The 22,806-nt window shown below is 44.0% G+C and overlaps 1 protein-coding gene across 4 annotated transcripts in view; it reads right to left on the bottom strand.

Moving 5' to 3' along the window:
* Positions 1 to 22,806, bottom strand: part of SHROOM1 (shroom family member 1) — an 86,343-nt gene that overhangs the window by 24,541 nt on the left and 38,996 nt on the right. The gene's annotated exons all lie outside the window — the stretch shown is intronic.

The following is a 22,806-nucleotide window of genomic DNA, read 5'->3' as shown; positions in this document are numbered from 1 at the left end:
GTGGTGGCACAGTTTAACTTTTAACAAATAAATGTTCATGTCTGCAAAGTCCAACTCAAATGTGCAGCGCATGTATTCAGCACTGCATGCTGGCCATACTACCAGCATCTCAGACCTAACTTTTTTGTGTTCTAGTTCCTCTTGAATAAGTGCTGGGCTAAAGGGCCTTTAAAAAAAATAGAGGTATTTATTCCCAAAAAGATATTAACTCCAGATTTCAATGTTAGAAGCAGATCCACAAAAAGCTCCAGTAAACGCATTGACACTGCCCTTGTCATTGGCACTTTGATCCGGTATTGTCAGCGAAGCATTCATAGAAAGGAAAGTGAACACAGAGGGACCATTCCAAACCCCAAGAAATTCAGCAGTTGTTGATTTCTGCAGTTAAACTAGTCATTACCTTAGGACAGCGAGTGGAGAAGAACTTAATTATTTGAAAATACTGAGAATAAAAGCGAATGACTTGAGCTGGATTTTTACTCAGATGCTGGGATCACCTCAGCTATCACAAAAAAAATGCCTTGGGATCTTTAACAATAAAATGGTCCAGATCTCTACTTTATCCAAAAGACTGCGCCTGGAATTCCTCTTGTATGTGACTTGGACAGGAAGGGCCAGAGCCAAGAAGGTACTTAAACACCTAAATCCTAGGTGGGATTTAGGTGCCCAAAACTGCAAATCTGAAAACCTAAATCAGCCATCGCCCAGCCAGGTTACTTTTTATTTTAAAGGACCTCAGGTGCCTATAGTTGTGTCCCTAGCATGCTCAAACTTGCCCCAGTCTTGACAAGGCTGAGCTGCTGGATGCCTAGTTCACCCAGAAGCCCACTCAGGATCTACAAAACAGATATTCCTCTCCCGTCTTGCACACCACCAGGCTTAGGCTCTTTGCAACATGCAGTAGTATCCACCACTTTCTTTTAAAGCAGGGCTGAAAGAGCAGCAGGAGAGTGCCCCCTTTGTCCAACAGCTACACGGCAGCACGCTCAATCAGAAAGTGGTAGGCCCAGATTCAGCGTTCTCCCCCGCTCAAGGGGATTCAAGCCCACATCTCCCAGGAGTGGTGAGTCTTGATGGGGGCGCTCCCCACCCCTCCTGCTGGAGCTGTGCTACTATGCAACAGAGTTGGGCAAGGGAAAGACAATGCAAGCAGAGTTGTGGCTCCATAGCCCAGCAGTTTGGGAAATCACTTGGGACAGAAATCCAGTATTCTGCTCCCTGCTGTCAGGGCTATTCTGTAACATACCCAAGGTGTTTTCTGCTGGTGCTAGAACTAAACTGGAGATCTCTCACCCGGATTTCACAGAGTTTGTGCAACCTCTAGGTCATTACAGCACAAATTGGCCTGGCTACAAGTTATTGGTTATGTTAATTTTTATAATGTGTTTTTAGAGCCTGGAAGCCCTGTGCCTCATTTCTTTATAAAACTGAACCCTGCCCTCCAGGTATCAGGTATTCACAGTGCCCATTTTGCTAAAATGTAATGGAGTGTGATCCTAGCTTTACACAGATAGCTTTACACTGACGGGACTCCATTGGCTTCATTCCCGATTCCTACCAATGAAAAAAGAATCAAGTTAATTCCCAGCACACCAGTGTAACCTATATCCTAAATCCCTTTCTTTTTGACCTGTTATGTATGTCTAGAACTACTAATAGAGCAATAGTTTTCAACATTTTGACTCAAGGCACCCCATAAGTCACCCCATAAGCCCAGGACGGGCTACATCTCTCCACGAAAAGTAAGCGTGTTTTCTCTTCCAGGTTGGCTGAACTCGTACGGCAAGCTTTAAACTAGGCTTGTCAGGGGATGGGGATGCAGAGGTACAGGAGGACACTTCAACATCAAGCCAGGTACGTGAGCAGGAACAACCCAGGTAAGTGACAAGGGCCCGGGCAAGCTTGGGAACAAGTGGGCAGCACAAACACCCACAGGAGGTCTCAATTGCCTCTACACAAATGCTAGAAGTATGGGGAATAAGCAGGAGGAACTCGCCCTCCTGATAGCTAGCAAAAACCCAGACCTGGTTGGGTTTACAGAAACCTGATGGGATTCTACCCACGACTGGGCAGTAGACATTGAGTGCTATAGGTTGTATAGACCGGATGGAGTAGGGAAAACAAGGGGGGGGGGTGTAGTGCTCTATGTTAAAGAGCAGTACACATCCTCGATGATCAGGCTGGGTTCAGAAGAGGGGCTAACTGAGGCGCTCTGGGTTAGAATGCAAGGAGGTCATGGGGAAAGGGACTTGATAGTGGGCATCTACTACAGACCACCTCACCAGGGGGATGAGCTGAACCGGGAATTTTCAGGTCAGCTCACAGAGGCTGCAAGGACAAGGGATGTGGTTGTCATAGGTGACCTAAACTACCCAGACATCTGCTGGGAGGATCTGTCAGGCAGGTCTGAACACTCACTTAGATTTTTAGCCTGCATACAGGACCTCCACTTAACCCAGGAGGTACACAATCCCACCAGAGGGAATGCCTTGCTGGACATGGTCCTTGCCACAGGCAACGACCTGGTGAGGGATCTGCTGGTGCTCGACTACCTACATGTTAGTGACCGCTGTCTGCTGGAATTTACTATCCAGCGCAGGGTGGTGAAAGCAAGCAGTAATGCAAAAGTCTGTGACTTCAGAAGGGCCACTTTCAATGAGCTAAGGAGATTAGTAAGAGAGACATTGGGGACTCGGAGCCTCAATGACATGGGAGTCCAGGACGGGTGGTTGTTCCTTAAGGAGACGATCCTCTGAGCTCAGAGGGAGTCAGTCCCAATGCAAACCAAAGGGGGCAAGAGTGCTAAAAAGACCCCTTGGCTCAGTAAAGGCATCTAGAAGGGCCTGAGGGCAAAAAAGGTGGCATACAATCAGTGGAAGCAAGGGTTTATTGCCAAGGAGGATTACACCTCTGTTGTTCGTAATTGCTGGGAGGCAGTAAGGCAGGCCAAGGCAGAGACAGAACTAGGGCTGGCGACCAGAATTAAGGATAACAAAAAGTCCTTTTTCCAATTCATAGGGAGTAAGAAGAAGGTACCAGGTTACGTGGGGCCCCTACAGGACAGGCTTGGCAATCTGGTGATTGCAGCAAAGGAAAAAGCTGATCTCTTCAACGAGTTCTTTGCCTCCATATTTCTGAGCAGGGACTGGGACAAGTAGAATTACAGACACGCTCAGGGGACACAACACCATGCCTCGGGTCAGGGATGATCTAGTTAGGGAACTTCTGGAGAGGCTGGACGTGTTTAAATTGGCAGGTCCGGATGCTCTTCATCCGAGGGTACTGAGAGAACTGGAGGAGGTCATAGCGGGGCCCCTGGCACGGCTCCATGAGTGCTCGTGATGCTCTGGCCAGGTACCAGAGGACTGGAAAAGGGCCAATGTGGTCCCCATTTACAAGAAGGGAAAAAGGAGGACCCAGGTAACTATAGACCAGTTAGTCTCAGTTCAGTCCTTGGGAAGACCTTTGAGAAAATTATCAAGGAGCACATCTGCGGGAGCCCAGCATGAGAGGTTATGCTCAGAGGCAACCAACATGGGTTCGCTGCAGGCAGATCCCGCCTGACTAACCTTGTTTCCTTTTACGATCAGGTCACAAAGTCCTTGGATGCAGGCGTTGAGGTGGATGTCGTCTACCTGGACTTCAAGAAGGCCTTTGACACTGTTTCTCACCCCATGCTCATAAAAAAACTAGGCCACTACAGCATTGATGCCTACACAGTCAGATAGGTTGCAAATTGGCTTGATGGTCACACCCACAGTGGTGGTGGATGGGTCATTTTTGACCTGGAGGGAGGTGGGCAGTGGAGTTCCCCAGGGCTCGGTCCTCAGGCCTGTGCTATTCCACATCTTTATCAGCAACTTGGAGGTGGGTGTGGAAAGCACGCCATCCAAATTTGCTGATGACACAAAGATGTGGGGAGAAGTGGGCAAACTAGAGGGGAGGGACAAAATCCAACTAGATCTAGACAGATTACAGAGGTGGGAGGATGAGAATAGGATGGAATTCAACACAGACAAGTGCAAGGCGCTGCATCTAGGGAGAAGGAACCTGCAACATACCTGTAGGCTGGGGAACACCCTTCTCATCAACACCGTGGCTGAAAGGGATCTTGGAGTCATTGTTGACTCCAGGATGGACATGAGCCACCAATGTGAGGAAGCAGTCAGTAAGACTAACCGCACCCTGTCATGCATCTACAGAGGCATCACAAGCAGGTCCAGGGAGGTGATCCTTCCCCTCTACGCAGTGCTGGTCAGGCTGCAGTTGGAGTACTGTGTCCAGTTCTGGGCACCGCACTTCAAGAGGGATGTGGCTAACCTTGAGAGGGTCCAGAGGAGGGCCACTCGCATGGTCAGGAGGCAGCAGGGCAGGCCCTACGAAGATAGACTAAAGGGCCTGAATCTATTCAACTTCCACAAGGGAAGACTGAGAGGAGATCTGGTGGACATCTATAAACTCACCAGGGGGGACCAGAGGAAAATAGGTGAGGCTCTGTTCCCCCGGGCACCACCTGGGATAACAAGGAATAACGGCCACAAATTGATTGAGAGTAAGTTCAGGCTTGATATCAGGAGGCATTACTTTACAGTTAGGGCTGCCAGGCTCTGGACTGGACTCCCAAGGGAGATGGTGCTCTCCCCTACCTTGGGGGTCTTCAAGAGGAGGCTGGATAGATATCTGGCTGGGGTATTATGATCCCAGCACTCGTTCCTGCCCACGGCAGGGGGTCAGACTTGATGATCTGTTCAGGTCCCTTCCAACCCTAGAAACTATTAAACTATAAGTCTTGTGAATTGAGCAGCACCCCATTCCAAAAACTAGTTTATTTATTCCAGTGCTTACCTCCTTGCAGCAGCGTTGGGCAGCAGCCAGGCAGGGAGGAGCTGGAGCCTGCACTTATGTCCTCACACCTACTTATCCCTTCACATCTCATGGGACCCATCAAAAGATCTCATGGCACCCCAGGGTGCCCCAGCACCCTAGTTAAGAATCACTGATCAGGAGCTGTCTGTCTGATTACCCAAACAGAATGGTCTTGCAGGAAGAAAAAGCAATGAATCACCTTTATTGGTGTAAATGTCACTCCCCTTTTTCAGTAAGTAAAGCCCAGCTTTGTCTAGCCCATTAGACCCAATCAAACACAGGTGTTTTGTCAGTATCTAGGCCTCAAATAAGGATTTGCTTATGGACTGCATGTTTCATGAGACTGCTCACATGCTTAAGTGCTTTGCTGGATTAGGATCTAAATTTCCTAAATAGGAGCTAACATTTTCAGAAGTGACTAGTGAGTGATAGTTCCCCAGTTCAGATACTTTAAAGGTTTCCAGGGGGTGGCTGCTCAGTTTTTTCTGATATAAGGCCTCTTTAAGTGATCTCACATTGCACACCCAAAACTACAGCAGCCCAAACAACTCATCACTTTTGAAAGCCAGCACTGGGTATGGGGGTTGCTTGTGTTTTTAAAAAACCTGGCAAGATGAAGTGGTAAAATGTGCAACTGTCTCTTAAGAGTCAAGAAAAAATGATATGGAGAAAAGTGGGGAAGGAAAGGAGGAGAAAGGAAGAAAAGTCAATGGAGCAAGGGAGAAGTGCTACAGGGAGAAAAGTGATGTAGCTGGAAGTGAAATGGGGGCAGGGAGTGAAAGAGGCATGTGGAACTGAGGAGCTGCAAAGCGGGGGTGGGAAAGGACTTAGAGACAGGTTCAAAGACAGAGAAGGAAAAGAAGAAAGACAAGAGAAGACAAGCAAGGAGAGAAGAGAAGGCAAGAAAGGGAAAACTAGGATGAGGTTAAAAAGAGAAGACTGGAAGAGAGGGGCCAGAAGGAAGTTGAAAGAATCCACAGATTAAGCTCTCTTTACCTAACCCCCATCTGGACAGCCACAAGAAAGGTTCAGAAGTGACCCTGGAACCTCTTACAGCCTTGCAGTCTACCAACTGGGGCAGTACTATACCACACACATTCAGTGCCAGTCTCTCTAGAACAGGGGTGGGCAATCATTTTGGGTGGAGAGCCACTTACCAAGTTTTGGCAAGCTGCCGAGGGCTGCATGGGTTGCTATGCCCCTTGACAGGTGCCCCACCCGCTAGTTGCCATCTTGTGACTGGAAGTCCCAGCCCCAACCCCTGACCTTTGCCACCAGAAGTCCCTCCTTGCCTCTGGAAGTACTCCTTTCAGCAAGGGTTTTGCCATGTCAGAACCAGAAAAATATCAAATTATATTCTAAAAATCAAACATCTACAACATACATTAATTTGACTTCAAAAAATATTCCCGTCCTGGTTTACATGCATTTGTGTAGTGTACATAGAGGTGATTGTACATAACAGCTTAAAATGAAGTCTTACTCTTGAATATTGTAGAGGGTGGGTATAGGCTTGCAGGGGGCTGTGGGTATGTGGGATATGGGGGATAGTGTGGATATGTGCATGGGGGTCTTGTGGGGGGTGCGGGGTGAGGGAGCATGTGGGTGTCTGAGTGGATATGTGGGGTGTGGGCAAGTATGGGGTTTGTGGGTGGTTGTGTGAAGGGGAGGGAGGCTGAGGTGTGTGAGGGGGTATGGGGATCTGCATGTACAGCAGTGCGGGGGGGGGTGCATGTGGGACTCACCTTACGAACACACACACACACACACACACACACACACACACACACACACACACACACACACACACACCAGGGTACCAGCACAGCCGCATGCTCCCTGGTCCGGAGATGCAGCTGAGAGCCACGTGGTGCTGGAGCAGGGAGGGGGCAGGAAGGCAGGGAAATGGCTGGGGGTGGGGTGGGGCTGGGCTGCTGCTTTCCTGCTGAGGCTTTCCCTGGGTCCTACTGTCTCTGGCTCCTGTCAACTTTGACAGGCAGCCAGGAGCAGATAAATATTTTATTAATTTTTTAGGGGCCCCACAGGCTGGATAGAATGGTCTGGCAGGCCGTATTTTGCCCACCCCTGCTCTACAACATAGTCCAGATGCATGATTAGATGCTACCATTTCTTCTTATGCCAAAACTGTTCTCTGAATACAAAAAGGGCTCCTGTCCTCCAGACTGTCAATACAGCACTCTTCATTTCCACTATGACTGTGATCTTGGCATTATAAAGTTGGTTTTGTTCAGAGGGTTTGTGCTGAGTACATTATTTTAATACAATAATTCAAAACAAAATGGATAAATCTACTGTTTAGGAGAAAACTGGTAGATCATTTTGATAAAGGTCTCCACATAGAGAAGCAAATACCAGTTTGTGCTTTCCTTGGTGAGTGTGATGAAAGCTGGTTGCTGCTTCAGCTAAGCTTCCATGCTGATTATCTTCCAGCTCAGAAATATACATCCTGGGACATATCACCTACTAGATAGGGGAGAGACCACCAAAATCAAATGCCTAGGGCTTAATCCATCTTGAGAGTAAACTGAGCTTTTGGTAGCAAGTCATACATCATAAAAAACAGGCAAATACTTTCAGCACTGTGATGGCAGGAGCTCCTTTGCACACATTCTGAATGTAATGGAAAAACAGGAGCAGGAATTCAGAGTCTACGTACAATAAATGAACCATACATGTACAGCATAAATCTGCCATGCAGTTTAAAGCCAGACTGTGTTTATAGGACCAGACATGCAGCACTTGACATTTACACACCCTTCTATTATTATTTATGTTGCATAGGGACAAAGTTTAATAAGTGAGATCTCTGCAGGCAGCTTGCTCAGTAAACAGTAAAAGCACATAACTGATCTCCTCATAAGCTAATGCAGGCACAGACCCCTTAGACAGTCACAGACGGTACTAAAGCTTAATAAATGACTGCAGGTCTGGCAAAGTCAGGGAGGGACTTTCCAATGACCTGATTTGACACTTCCCCTTTCAAACAGTGTTAAAACTGATGATCACAGTGACGTTAGATTAGTTATCAAAATAAAAAGAACTAGATTCTTCAAAGCCTTCACTGCCAGGTTACTGGATACTGAATCATTCTTCTGTGAGATACAATTAATTCCAAATCCAGCCAAAGGGGTATATATTTTGTTATAAAAAGGAAAGAGCTCCCAGTCCCCAATTATGTACATTTCCAATGGGGCTTATTAAAGCTGGAAGAGAAAGAAAGATTCACTGGTGCTGCTGCTGCTTGAACAAAAAAGCTTCACATTCCTAGCTGGTGTCAAAGACAGTCCTGGTATCATTCCTTTTGAGCCACAGGCAGGGGGAGGTGGACAGAAGCCAACCAGAGGGGCAGCTAGAAGTTAATTTATAAAAGGAACTTGGACTTGTAAAGCACAGTAAACAAATTAACTAGCTTCTGGGAAAATAAAACAGAGCAGCAGTGCAGAAGAGCAAGTTTTGCTAGACTCTTGGTGATAAAAACTTCGTTGTACAAAATAAGAAAAGCAAGAAATGGAATAAAAACACAACTACTTTTGAATCTGCCTGATCTAACTGACTTTTGGAGGAGGTCTCTCTCCTCCTTTGGGGATGTCTCTCTCCTCCTTTGGGGATAACCTAAACAACAGCTACCAAGCAAGAGTCTGAGCCTGAATAAAGGGGCACCTTGTGAAAACACTAAGCAACATTGGTTTACTAATGGCAAGACTTCAGTGAGGCATGACTGTGCTCATATTAAAAAAGTTCGGGGGGGGGGAAAGCCCTGGAAAGCTGGTGTAGAGAGGAGCTTATGAAACTTCAGAGAGAAGTAGTCAGAAAGACACAAAGACAGACTGCTGGGGAAGTTAGGGCAGCAAAAACAAGCAAGAACATCAAATAAGAAGGTAGTGCATTCACCTTCACACCAAAGTCATGTAATGTAGAGGATTCAGGAAAGAGAACAACACAGTACCTCCCAAATCTGTAGTGCCAGTGGTTCACTGGGGAGGCCAACTGCGATTCCCTGTGCCACTTGACAGCTATAACAAGGCTGATGACATTTGTAAATGCTCAGGGGCACCTTCAGGATCAGGCCCTGCAGGAGAAGCCCTCCTTATTAGACCCCAGCAGGTGACTGTATCGTTATTTTTAATCAAAGTCATGTATCAGTGCAAATTCTCCCACCTACTCTAGATCTAACATAAATATTACTTGTCTAATATTACTATTATTAGACAGGGCCTCAGCTTTGGATGGTATCAATTGGCTTAGTTCCATTGAAATTAATGGAGCTATGCTGACCTGCAGTGAGAATTTGGCTTCAACGTTTGACAAATATGTGCAGAATTTGAATAGCAGTTGAGCTGTGGTTTATGTAACGCTATGAAAATACCTTGCTGCACTCTACAAGAAACAGCACTCAAGACCTGCCTTATCCAGTTTATTTCAATTCTTGGAACCTGGCCTGCTTGAAATTTATAGTGAGGTCAGTGACATAACGGAGGATTTCTAACCAAGGTTTCTGGCTTATTAAAAAAAAACACACCAGAAAAGACCAGTTGGTTGCCCTAGAGAAACTGATATATAAGAACAACTGACATGGGAACATAAAGCCAGGGCTGAATAGGACACTCTACACATCTGGGCTGTTTTCTGTTTTAAGTTCCATTGGGTCATTTCACATCTTTGAAATGACAAGAAAATGATACATGCACCTAGAGTGATGGAAGTGTGTCCAAATACCTCCTCCAAAATGTAAATGATATGGTAATTGAAACGCATCCTGAGACAAGCCTCTTACATGGCTAGGGTTCCCCCCTCACAAATCCTGAAACCAGAAACCTTAACCTGAAAGTGTTTTAAAGAATTAAGTGGAACCAAAACCCCTTTTCATAAGCAAAAAGGAAACACATTCATTTACTTAAAACCCAACTGATGTTAAAAATGATGCTATTGTTTTCTTAAGCTGCTGGGTGGCTAAGTAGCTGCGTGGAATGCTGTCTCTGGGTCTTAGAAATGTGCTGGCAACCTTGTAATACACAGCTCTGGAACAATGCAACATGCCTGGCAAGCAGGCCTTGCTCTGGCTGTTATCCTCTGACAACAGAAGGAAATATGTTAATTTAAGAGTATGTAGAACAGAAGATGGAGTAACATGCATTAATAATGTATTATTCAGAGAATTTGCGGAGAAACAAAAGTCACTAACCATTCAAGGTACAAACAGAAAACAAGGCCAACTTGACTTCCAGGAGGTTATTTTCTTAGTTTTACATAGTAGCTGAGATTGTGACATGTTTAGCCTGGGCTAAAAATTAAGTGATAGACTCCAGTTTGCCATTCTGAATGAATGAATAAGGTAAATTGCATGTGTTACTGTCACGACACCCATTGAGAATACGACAGTGCAAGATTTTCCTCCAAAGCCTACTATGTTCACAAGAAGAAAAAGTACAGGTTCCAGTCCCTGTCCCAACGCATAGTAGAGTTATTCATGAACTATACTACTCCTATTAAAATATTAGCCACTATCTCAAACTCTTAGTTCAAGATGAGAGTGCTTCTGATGGCCCAGAGTCCTGAAATGCTACCAATTCAGTTCACAGGTCATCAGGGCTTTTTACATTTCTGGATGATTATCTCCATACAGAGGGAGAACAGTGACTCTAGACTGCAGCCAGTTAACAAGGACAAGTTACCCTTCCTCTAAGAACAAGTTTTCTTCCTCCAGTAACTAACTGTTGCCTGAGGTGACCTTACTTGGGTTACATTGGGTGCTGGTAATGAATCTAATACCTCCTTTGGAGTTCTCTACGACACTCGTCCAAACCAGACAACCCCTGTTTGAGAAACAAAGGTATTTTCTTTATCATGACTCTAAATTACTCCTGACAAGCTAGGAAAAACAGACCCCCTTACACTAAACAAAGTATGCAGTGCTGCTGGTTCAGTTACATTAGAAACTTGCAGGTGTAATCTGTCCATCAGTCATGCCTGAACCACTTAATAAATATGGAGTGTGGTTTAAACCACTGGGATACACTTCATTTCAGGCTCATCCCAATGGTCCATTTATATTTTGAATGTTTCAACTTTAGAAAAGGCCACATACTTTTTTAAAAGGAAATAAGAGATGATTCAATAGCACTCAGTGTTCCCACAGTCACTAATCAAGACCCTGACACACTGTGGACACCATATAAAAACCTTAATTCCTGCATAATTAGCACCCTTAAGCAATTTGGCTAATTCCTGCACCATTTACAACAAAACCTGAATATACTGGGTCCTCAGTGAGTCACTCAATGGTAGGTAAAAGCTGTACAGCTGGATTTCATTTAGTGAAGTCAGTTTTTCCCTGCTAAACAATTACATTCTGGACTAGTCCCCGTCCCCTTATTCACATTAGTAGTGCTACTGCTCCCCATTACTAGCACACTTCAGGACGAGGGCCCGATTCCTGCGGGGACCTGATCTTGAGCCAGAATAGCAATCTGCAGTGCTATGCACTGCCATTACGCTCTTCAGCACTACACACCGTTTCACTTGGCATGCATTTACTCTAACCAGATCCCTCTGGCCGTATTGTTCAGGTTGTTTATAGCTCATTCTGTCATGTGATTGCTGTATTCCATATGAATAAATAAATTGTTCAGGGGATTTACAAGCACATCTGCATGAATTAAAATATTTTGAGCGGTTGATAAAGTACTTGGCCCGCCTCCCAAATGCAGAAATGGCTTTCTTTGTAAGCATGTGCAAAATGTCAGCTAAGTGTATGGGAAGCTCTTTAACTATAAAGAGCAAACTTAGCTTTATCACTGGTGCGGAGAGAACAGATTAAATGATTTAACAAATTGGACACTCCTTATCCTGCATCTCATCTAAAGAAGAAAACCAACCTGCTTTGGGGCCCAATCCTGCAAAGCGTGAGCGTGCTAAAGTCCCACTAAAGCCAAGAGCCAGCCCTCTCAAAGGGCCCCAGCTGAGTTCAGCCTTGGCAAGCCTTGTGCAATAATGATGCTCAGGCCTAGATTGTGTTAACCAGAGGCAATTTGGAAATCATGAAAGGAGACTTCTAACAGATTCTGCAACCCCAGCTGACAAATTGTTGTCACCACATCTAATTCTCTCTCTCCTTCTTCCAGCAATTAAATACTTAATATTTTGAACTGAAATCCAGTGGTTCGTTAATCAAGTTGCCACACATTGTCAAAGAATGAGTTATCGGCGAGAAAGAAAAAGCAGCTCTTTAAAATAAGAGCAATTATTCCAAACAATAAGTAACCAATCCAGTTCAGCAGTTACGTTAAATAAATTCCAATTCCAGACAAATTCGGCCCCCTCTCTTTATAATCTTATTGACTTTAAGACCAGCTGTGTCAACCTCAGTACAAATAACAAATGTAAGTTTAATGCAGTCAAAGTGATTAGGAAAAAAACCTACATTGCAGCCAATGGGCATAAGTCTCCTCTCATCCTAAGCTCAAACAACGGTAAGTTTTGGCTTCAGTAGGGTTGCACTTAGTTTATATCACTGTGAGAACAGAATCAGGCTCATGACTCCAATGATCAGGACAGGCTCACTGCAACTGAGGAGCTGCAGCTTATTTTTCAGCTATCCAGACATTCATTGTACTGTACTGCTACGCAAAACTGAGCAATGTGGAAGAAGACTGCCAATATTTTTTTCATTACAAATAATCCTGAGTGATCTCAATACCCGTTGGGTGTGTCAGCAAGGCACGATGCAGAACTTTCTAGAGACATCTAGGCTGCATTGTAGGTTTTGAACAAACCTGCTCAGGTAGTGGAAGCATGACAGCAAAGTGCTCCACCCAAGCTCCGACCTCCTGCTCTAAGCTTTGCACAATTCTACACCAGCTCTACTAATGCCAGTACTGGAAAGTTACCAGATACCCAGAGTATGGATATCTCCACTGCAGCACTGCATTGTGCCACGTAGATACACTCAGTATCCAGCTAGTAGGAACTGAGCACTTGGCACCTTGCAGCAAAGCCTCACAACACCCAAATTTGAACCCTCAGTAAAATAAGACTTTTGCCCTTGCAGCATTGACAGCTTTTATGAATCAGTGGGTATTGGGTATTGAAAGTCTTTGGGTTCCTTTGGAGATGCTCACCTGCAGCTCCTGCAGAGTTCAATGGAAGTGACCTTCTTGGCTCCATTGCTGCTCTTAACAAATTTGTAGGTTAATAATTCAAAGGGCATATGGTCCACATCAACAGAAGAAATTAGGTGAATGGAGGAGGAAAGTGGATTATTCTCAACATTGCAAGGGAAATCCCAGCAAAATTTCTGGAAGAGGATTTGCTGCCCATGCAGACATATCACAGGATGTTGGATATCAAGCATATGGAGGTAAAAGACCCCTTGGAAATTAAGATTTTGCTGCAGATTTTGGGTGATCCCAGCAGCCCGTTCCTCTTTAATCACTCCTGCCCTTATGCTCCCAGCAACCTTGCTCACTCCTGAACCATGCTGCTTCTAGGTCCCCACACCCAACTGTGTACCCCCATGACCCTGTTCCTTTGAAGGATGAAGAAATAAATTACCTGGAGTGGAAACTAGTTAATGCTGCTCATAAGACCACATCAGTGGGCTTGTCCAGAGGTAACTTGGTATGTTCAGATATTATGAATCTGCTACAGCCATCAAGCCAAGTGCAGCTCCTAACTCAAACTGTAAGTAAGACAGCAAAAGTATCTCTGCAATCTCAAGAGAAAGAGGGAGAAGGTGATACTGTACAGCCTCCTGGACATTTCAGCACCATTTCATGAGGGCTTCTGGTCCTTTGTTCCCCCTTTCTCCAATGCAGGATACAAGGCAGTATACAGCTCCTAAGACTAGAGACAGAAGTTATACATAAACTGGTTTAAGTGATCAGAAACTGGTTTAACTCTGTAACAGCACAGAAGTTCAGTACACATAAACCAGCTTCAAAATGACTGAAACTGGTTTAAGATAAAGCTGGTTGAATGTAGTTTTGGACTTAACTGATTTGGATCAAACCAGTTTATGAACATCTGTCCCAGACCCCTTCCTGGTTCAAGTTAAATCACAGTCCCCCAGCATCCCAGTATGCTTTGTAGCCCTGGGCTGGGCTATGCTGTCTGCTCCAGAGAGCGGAGCTGGCCCTGCCTCTCTTCTCCCTACCTGGGGTAGTGAGGGCTGGGTGACAAGGACGGGGGGCAAGCCTGGCTGGGGATGCAGCCCAGTCTACCTGGAGAAGGGGGGGCTGCTCCCCTGCCCTGCAAACCCTGGCTGGGGGGAGGAGGTTAAACACTCCTTCCCCCACTCAAACTTACTGCGGGCTGCAATTGTGGACTACAAATCCCAGAGGCACCAGGAAGAGGAAGTGATGAGCAACCCTGTAGAGTTCTGCTGCTGTAATTCTGGACTACAAATCCCAGAGACCTCAGGGACAACAGGAAGAGGAAATAAACACACAGCCAGAGAGCCTGCTCTAGCACCCCTGAGTTTCTAGCTTGAGCCACTGCAGGCATGTGGCTACATTTCCTGTATCAAAGTTAAATGTCTTTTCACTTTTGTTTCAATTTAAACTGTGCAGTGTAGACTAACCTGCAAAGACTGAATCAATTCAGCCTCAGGCTTTTTGACTCTTAGTACCTAGCCTAAAGGAAGGAATTACTGCAAAGAACTGATTGGCCTGGTCTTGTCTCTTGTTACCAAATATAGCTCAAAACCCACACAGCACGAGTTAAACAATGTCACAGATACTGAACTACATAATGCTAAGGACACCCAGATGATAAGGAGGCAAGGCTGTGTCACATATGCACTTGAGTGCATACATACAAAGACACTCATGGACCCAGAGGGACAGACTTCCGTCTTCAGCTCCCTCTGTACAAAAATGAAGTTTATTTCCTACCTATCGGGACTTTTTACCATCTTGTACCATCTACACTTTTTCCAGAGCCTGACAAAGGGACTTTGATCCCAAAAGCTTATAGAAAAGAACAATTTTCCTGCCATTTTCCAGTTGGTCTAATAAAAGGTATCATTTTGGAACCAAGAGTTCTAGTTTTTTGTATGTCTTTTTGTCTCAGACCAACACGGCTACCAAGTATACCCCGACACATACAAACATGCACATGCAAAAACAACAAGAGCTTGCAGTAAAACCAGAACTCAGAAACATGTTATTTGTTTTATACCAGTGTACACATTAAAGGTTAAATGGCTTACAATAGGCAGAACAGAAAACACTCATGTCTAATCCTTCTTTTTTGTGTCACTATGTAAACTGTGTATGAGAGAATTACACGGGAAGGACTGTAGAATAGGTACTTCACAGCAAGTCATATTTGCTAATCAGACTTTTCTGCCCTGACAGCCACACATGAAGTTAAAAGTTATAACCTGCTATCTTTAATGTGAATATGCTGTTTTGGCTGAGAACAATGAATCCTGATAGTCTGCAAGTAAAGTACATTATACTTGCAAAATCCTTTCCTGTACAATGTGATTTCCTATTTGAGGTAGAACAGCACAGTAACATGGGCAGAATTCTTTGTTCAACCAGCAGGACAAATATAATCAGGTTAAAAATTAGCAAATGTAAGATAGGCATAAAAGCTGGCACCCTACCCTTCAATACAATCCAGCTCCATTTTAGTCTGTCAGTCCCTGATTAAGAGCACTTTTTTATTACTCTAATTTATTATACATTGCTCTTTGTTTTGAAAGGTGCTATATAAATGCCACTGTTGTTAAGAAATGTGAGCTAAAGGATATAGTGATGAATCTGGATTCAAAAATCCAAATTTGAGAGCCTGTAGCCAAGGTCACCCTATACACACTGGATATCTGCTCTGGGAGCTTTTAAGTGGGAAACTTTTAATTCCAACTTGGACATTTTAGCAAAGTCTATTCACATCCCACAGCACCCAGAAAAGAAAATGTATCCTTTAACCAAGTGCTCATCAGTCTACTGATAACAAATTACTATTGGGAAAAAATGTCATTGGAATGGCTGATCTTGGCAGAGGTTCAGAGTTCAAATCTCAATCACCATTTCTTATGTCAGGGATGAAATTAGTGCAATAGTTCAAGAGTATGAATATAGGAATAGGGGATGCCACACATACTGTTCATGCTGCAACTCATCCTGAGCTTCAGTCTCACAGTTCAATATTTACAGTATTTCCCCCCTAACCCAAGAGACTGAATAGATAGGGAAACATGGCAGCTCCATTTCAAGTGGTTTAGTACTTCTGATGTACATTTCTTTGCAAAAATAAGTTCTGTTATTTGCATAACAAAATGGGAAAAGTTGGGGAAAAGGTGGGAGGAGAGAAGAGCTTGGTGCACTTACATTAGTAAAGCACCACATCCCTGATGTGGACATAAAAGGAAGAAATCTGAAAAAAACCTCCAACCAAGCTAGTAAATCAGTCTTACACTGTTTGTTCCCCTCAGCAGAGATCCCAAGACTAAGGCCACATTCTGCAAATAGTTTAGGATATGCACAACTTTATTCATTGAGTATTCCTATAAGAATCAAGCTGTTTTCAGGTTCAGGGTTTAAGACCATATCCTGGCTCAATATGCAGCCCTCCTATGATCCAAGTCCTGGGATTTGGATCAGCTTATACAGCAATAAAAATCTGGTCTCTTGTTAATTAAATATGGTTAGAAGCATTTGTTCATGTTCGGGGAAATACATAAAACCTCAGGCAAGATTTTCAGCTGGGGTAAATCTTTCAGTTGGTATAACTGATTCATGTTACACTTGAGGAAAACACCAAAGAACACCTCAGACAACACTTAACCAGATATTAACCAGTTGTTCAAGATGGAACACAGGTTCCATATCAGGTATTTCATTCTTTTTTTTAGGCCGTAAGTTATTTGGGACAGGAGTTGCCTTTCAGTTCCACCTTTGCACTGGGCCTAGGCCATTCAGGACCGGGCCCAAGACAAAGCCTCTTAGGTGCTACTGCAAGTCAAACAATAGATACATATGAGAAAGAAAAGTGAACAAACACAAATGTGTGCTGAGGGATAAAACTGTCTTTCAAAATAAACTTCTTCAAGGAGAGAACAGAAAGAAAATCCTTCCATTAATCTGCAGTAAGTCGCAGTGCACAACTGCCTTCAGAAGAATGTGAACGATAGGTGTGTGAAATACAAAGCAAACACTGTTCCTAACCTACCAACATTATGTCATGGACATGGTCATGAATGACCAATTCCTTATCGAGGGACAAACACCGAAGGTAAATATTAGACCAAATTCTTAAGATTCCATTCCGTGCACACAGTCTGCAGCAATAGATCCATCTGTGTCACAGGCAAAGAGACTGTTCAATGCAGCCAGAGTGCAAAAGTGACCCTCCCAGTTAATACTAACAGGCAAACTTACTGGCTGTCTCAGAAAAGGGGCCAAGGACTGAATGTGTCCTGTGTGACAGCTAATTTAGACACCTTGTTCATGTCATCAGTAGGCTGATTTGTGCATCATCTCTGAAAAATCCTGGCTTTAATCTCTTTGCCTCATTGTTATTACCTCTTATGCAGAAGAGGAAAGCTAGCTACGTGCTGCTCTTGTGATTCCTATAATCAAGGTTTTCACCCTTCAAGCCTTCAATTCAAGAGTCTTCATCAACAGCAAATTCATCTAAAAATTAAGTGGCATAAAGAAATAGAAAAGCTGGTGTCTGCTCTGGCTGGATGGATTGTATACTTTCCTTACCAACTGCCTATTTTTTAGTTATAACACTGTCATATGACAACATCTAAAATGCTTTTGACATTTAGTATCATTTCCAAACTTGTCCTAGAGTTAATTGCCTGAGAACTGCCTTCAAGGAAGAAAACTATTAAAAGTGAAGGTGAAACATAGCATGTTTGCAACATACCAGCTCAGGAAGAACTGTCCTCTGCAGAGGACCAGTAAAAGATCTATGCACCACTTACAGTCTATATGGGACATAGGTGGAGTGCATGCCTTGTGTGCAGAGGAGTGAGTTTCTCCCAGTTGTTCTAGGATATCCTGCTTTCCCTGCACTTCCCTGAAGTCTTACATAGTTTGAAGAAAAACATAGACACTAATTAATCTGCAGATCCCTTCCACTCCATCCTTACACACACAATATTGGCTTGGACCTCAGGGCTAGGGACAGACATTACACGTAAACCAGTTTAAGTGATCAGACACTGGTTTAAACCTATAGCAGAAGTTCAACGCATGTAAGCCAGTTTCAAAATGGTTGAAACTGGTTTAAGATAAACCTAGTTGAATGTAGTATCAGATTTACCTGATCTGGGTAAAACTGGTTTATGCAATGTCTGTCCCAGACCCCTTCCTGGTTTAAGTTAAACCACAGTCCCCCAGCATCCCAGATGCTTTGCAGTCCTGGGCTGGGCTGGGCTGTCTGCTTCAGAGAGCAGAGCTGACCCTGCCCCTCTGCTCCCTAGCTGGGGCTCTGGTAGAGACTGCAGGCACAGCAGAGTCTGCCTGGCTTCCCCCTACCACACCTCTCCCTCACCACTCACTGCTCAAGCAGGGATCCTGCCCCCTCCCTCCTTCCCCATCTCCCACATTATGGACCCTAGCCAGCATTTGGTATGCTAACTAATGCTGAGAGGTGTCCACACACGTGTGTGTGTCTCCAGTTTCACTGGGATAGGACAAAGGCAGACAGAACAGTGTCTGCTTAGGGCTTTTTGGAGCTAATCAACAGGTCAGCTGGTAATGTCCCTCTGTTCCTTCCTTGGAAAAAAATGTTTAAGAAGAATTGCAACTAATGAGAGAGGCTTTTCTTTTCCTGATGGGCTGCTAAACACTGTGCTATCAGCTCCATGCTGCCCCCCTTCCCCTCCCCCCATCAGGTTTGCTGCAGACAGTATGAAGAAGCAGGGAGAGGGACACTGAAAAGCTCAGTATCATCAACAGATGCATGCACTCCACACCCCCGCTTTGCCTCAGAGTGCTAGCTGGGGGCTGGCAACACTTCCGTCCCTTGAGCAGTGAGAGCGGAAAAGCCTGGGACTGTGCAGGCAGCGTCAGGGTTTAAACCCCTCCCTATTCACAGCATCCTGCCAGGACCCTCCCTGCTCCTCAGCTCAGCACTATTGAAGGGAAGAGAGGGCTGCTCTAGCTCTCTCCGGCTTCTAGCCTGAGCCATTGCAGGCATGTGCCTGCATTTCCTCACTCCAGAGGGAATGTCTGTGCACCTGCAAACCGGTTCAACCTAGGCAGGTTAGATTAATCTCTAAAGATTGGGTCAATTCAGACTCAGGCTTTTTCAATGTCTGCCCCTAGCCCAGGGGACTGTTTCTAGAGCAATGATGCCAGGTTTTGGCCCTTTGTGCATCTTCTCCATAGCTACCTTGCATCTGACAACAATCCAGTGCAGGAGAGGGAGGATGTTTGTATAAATTGTTTTGTGGCTAAAAGAAGATGCCTTTTGGATTTGATCTCTGGCCAAGAATGTAGTGAGGAGATCAGAACTGGCTGTGCACGACAGCACTGTGAGAGAAGCCTGCTTAGCACACAGTTGAGTCTGACCTTTTAATCAGAGCAGCCACCCACAACACACTTTTCCATTGTCCCTGAATTCACCAGCATTCCTTATTTGGCCTCAAAAATTTCTCCAGGCTTCCATTATCCTGATTCTCCTATGTACTGAGCAGTGAACGTTTCTTTCAATTCCTTACCTTGAAAGGACTTCAGCAGGAGAAGGTTCTCATCCAAAAAAAACCCCAAACCCACAACAAAAGCCCAACAGTCTCAAAAAAACAAAAAAGTACCATTGCTCCTTACTAAACACTCCCATCTTCTTCAGATCTTTTCTATTCCATCCCTTCTAGCCTCACTATCTCCCTCCCCAAGCTCATCTTACTGTTTCTGATCCAGCTCATTTGACTCTTTAAATTACTGCCATTTACATGTGTTGCTTTTAAAGGCAACTAGAACAGATTAATGAAAACACTCAAGAACATATTTAAAGAATAAGATCCCAACATTTCTGACTGAAAAAAAAATGTACAAACATTTTTTAGATTTAGCCAAGTTTGGTCTGAACCAACATATTGTTATCAAGTACCAGGGAAGGGATGCAAATGAAAACCCCAGCTGCAGAAAAAAAATTATTTCACCATGAAGGGACCGACTCTCACAGATACTCTCAGAGATTTCCTGTAAAGATTTTCTCTAGCTTCCTTACACACTACTGATATAAAATAGTCAATAATAAAAGGATAATTCAAGTTATTAGTCCTGACTCTCCTCGTAAGTGAACTAGAACTCAGCTTAAGTGAACACTGCAAAAAACAGTGTAAAAAAGGATAATCAGATTTTCCATTTAAAAAACGTGCTTATATGCATCTGAATGTTGCCTCTCTCTCTCTCTCTCCCCCCATACTGGTATTCTACCCTGAAATCCATACAACTATAAGAACAGTATAATGACAGTCTGACACGCTGCATCTTTAAAAGCCCTTGACTATGGAAATATTATCTGACTACAGTATAACTTGCAACAGCCTATTTGGTTTTAGCTAACCTGAAGGCACAATGGTCTGGCTGGACTGAAGAGGTATTGTGTTTGAGATCAAATAGGAGTAGTCCAGAACCTTTTGTTTTCATCCCCAATTTTAGGAGATGTCTGCAGGCAAACGCCATTCTGTTATCTCACGTTACCCTGACTGAAGACAGAATTTGGTCTCTTGAACACAATTAGCAATGATATCTTTTAAAATCTTTTGTTCACTCACCTTATTGACACAGTCATTTAAAAAGAAATCCAACAAGTTCATGGCTGTATTGATTACACCAGGGCTATACTGCAAAACCATCTGGGCTGTCGAACAACACACTGGAAAGAGGTAACAGAGAAGTGGCTCTGCTCAGGATTTTTTAAGTTTGTCTCAGTCCTCAAGCATACTGTAATGGGTAAAAGAAAACACAGGTGGATACCCACATAGGGGTAGTGCTACAGGTCCACACTGTGGTTCATGTGCAGTAAGCAGGGATACTAAAAAGAAACATGAAAATCCAAAGGCTATGAAAATGCCCCTCTACCAGACCTGCCTGAAACCCAGAGGGGATTACAGAGAGAAGAGACCATGGCTACTCCCAGAATAAACTAAAATAAACTTAGTCAAATTAAAAAGAAGCATGAGTATTTGAGCCAGCCTCACAACTCCCTACATGGCTTTCTAGTAAGTCATTTCATAGTTATTTTCAAAACACAGGTCTTCATTTTATTCACTCAGCAGTGGACAGAAAAGGCACATGCACCGATTTCTCGTAGGGTCCTGTTCTCTGTCAGTTTGCCTGTTAGGCTGTTCTTGCAAAACACATCTCAGTAACAGGGTTAAGTTGGCAAGTCTCCACTCTGTTGAGGCAAGGAACTTCTTTCCTTCTGCTTGGCTGAACACAAACGATGATAAAAGGAAGAGAAGAACTGTGTGTGTGCTTGGCTCTCCTATGCCACAAGCATGATTCCCATATACATTAGGGCTAGAGACAGAAATTACACACAAACTGGTATAAATGATCAGAAACCAGTTCAGATCTGTAACACAACAGAAGTTCAGTGCACATAAACCACTTTCAAAATGGTCAGAACAGGTTTAAAATAAACTTGGATGGATTATCAGGCTTAACTGATTTAGGTTAAATCAGTTTATTGAACTTCTGTCCCAGATCCCCTCCAGATTCAAGTTAACTCACAGTGCCCCAGCATCCCAGGATGCCTAGAATATTTTCTAAAACAACAAGATTCAATACATTAAATGTAACAAGCAGGGTGTTGGAGTAGAAACAGTTCTAGACTTTTACTAGAATTTGGGAAGAAGTAAAAAAACCCCTCTCAAGTCTGTGGGCAAGAGCTGGCAAGCAGAAAAATGAGATCAGGTGATTTTACAGAACAGTAATTTTCTAGCAGCTGTGTATATTTTATTTAGCTAGAATAGAAAACTGCTTGGAGAGACTTAACAACTGGCTCCGTCATTACAGTCCAAGAGGCACAGCAAGGAGGAGGCTGCAGGTTTCAGCTTCTCCATATTATAATTATACTTGCCACAGACAAACTGTCATCACAACAGAAACATATTTCTCCCCTCTAAATTGGGACTGATACAAACAAACATATTCCCCAGGCCAGATTATGCCTAGCGTCCAATTCCTTTAACAAGAGTGCTTTTCAATCAAAGTCCTATGTCTTTGTTCTTATTGCAGAGCCCAGCTGCGTGAAATCCATTATTACTATGAAACTACTAAAGCCATGGTATTAAGTTTTGTATTACAGGGGTTGGTCCTTGCCTATTAAAGTTAATAAGAACATTTCCATGGACCTCAATGGGCTTTCAACTGGGTATTCTGAACTTCATTAATTGTGACTTCAATGCCTGAGTAGTCACATTGTCCTCACTGCAGTCCCAAAGTCCTGTCCTATCAAACAATCCACTTCATGAGAAACACATGATGGTGTCTTGTTTAGTTTGTTCCAAAGCCCTTGGGCCAGATCCTGTTCCACCTATTAGGCACCTAAGTGGACTCAGATGCCCAGATATGATCCTATTCCATTCTGCTCAAGTCCCTGAAAAACAGTAAATGCAAACAGGTAGGTGGGCCCTCCTCTCCCTCTGGGTTTTCTGTGATGTAGTTGCAAGGCTATGATGACGGCGTGCTACAAAAGCAGACACACTAACATTCCACACTTGAGCAAGGTGGAACAGGGTCTCACTTAAGTGCCTAATACCTGGAATAGGATCTGGCCCCTAGTATCCAGAACCTGGAGAGAATACCCCCAAAATGCTACGTTCAGCTTCTCCTGAGATTACTGTGCTTGTGATAGTTAGCAAACTTTGAAATGGTGTCAAAGAAGCGGGGGGGATGAATACATAAAACAGAATAAAGGTTAACAGCAAAGTTACCGTTAATGAAG

This window comes from Alligator mississippiensis, chromosome 9 (assembly GCF_030867095.1).
Source record: "Alligator mississippiensis isolate rAllMis1 chromosome 9, rAllMis1, whole genome shotgun sequence".
NCBI classification, from domain to species: domain Eukaryota; kingdom Metazoa; phylum Chordata; order Crocodylia; family Alligatoridae; genus Alligator; species Alligator mississippiensis.
Note: the sequence above shows the minus strand (reverse complement) of the source record. Positions and strands in the feature narration are given on the sequence as shown.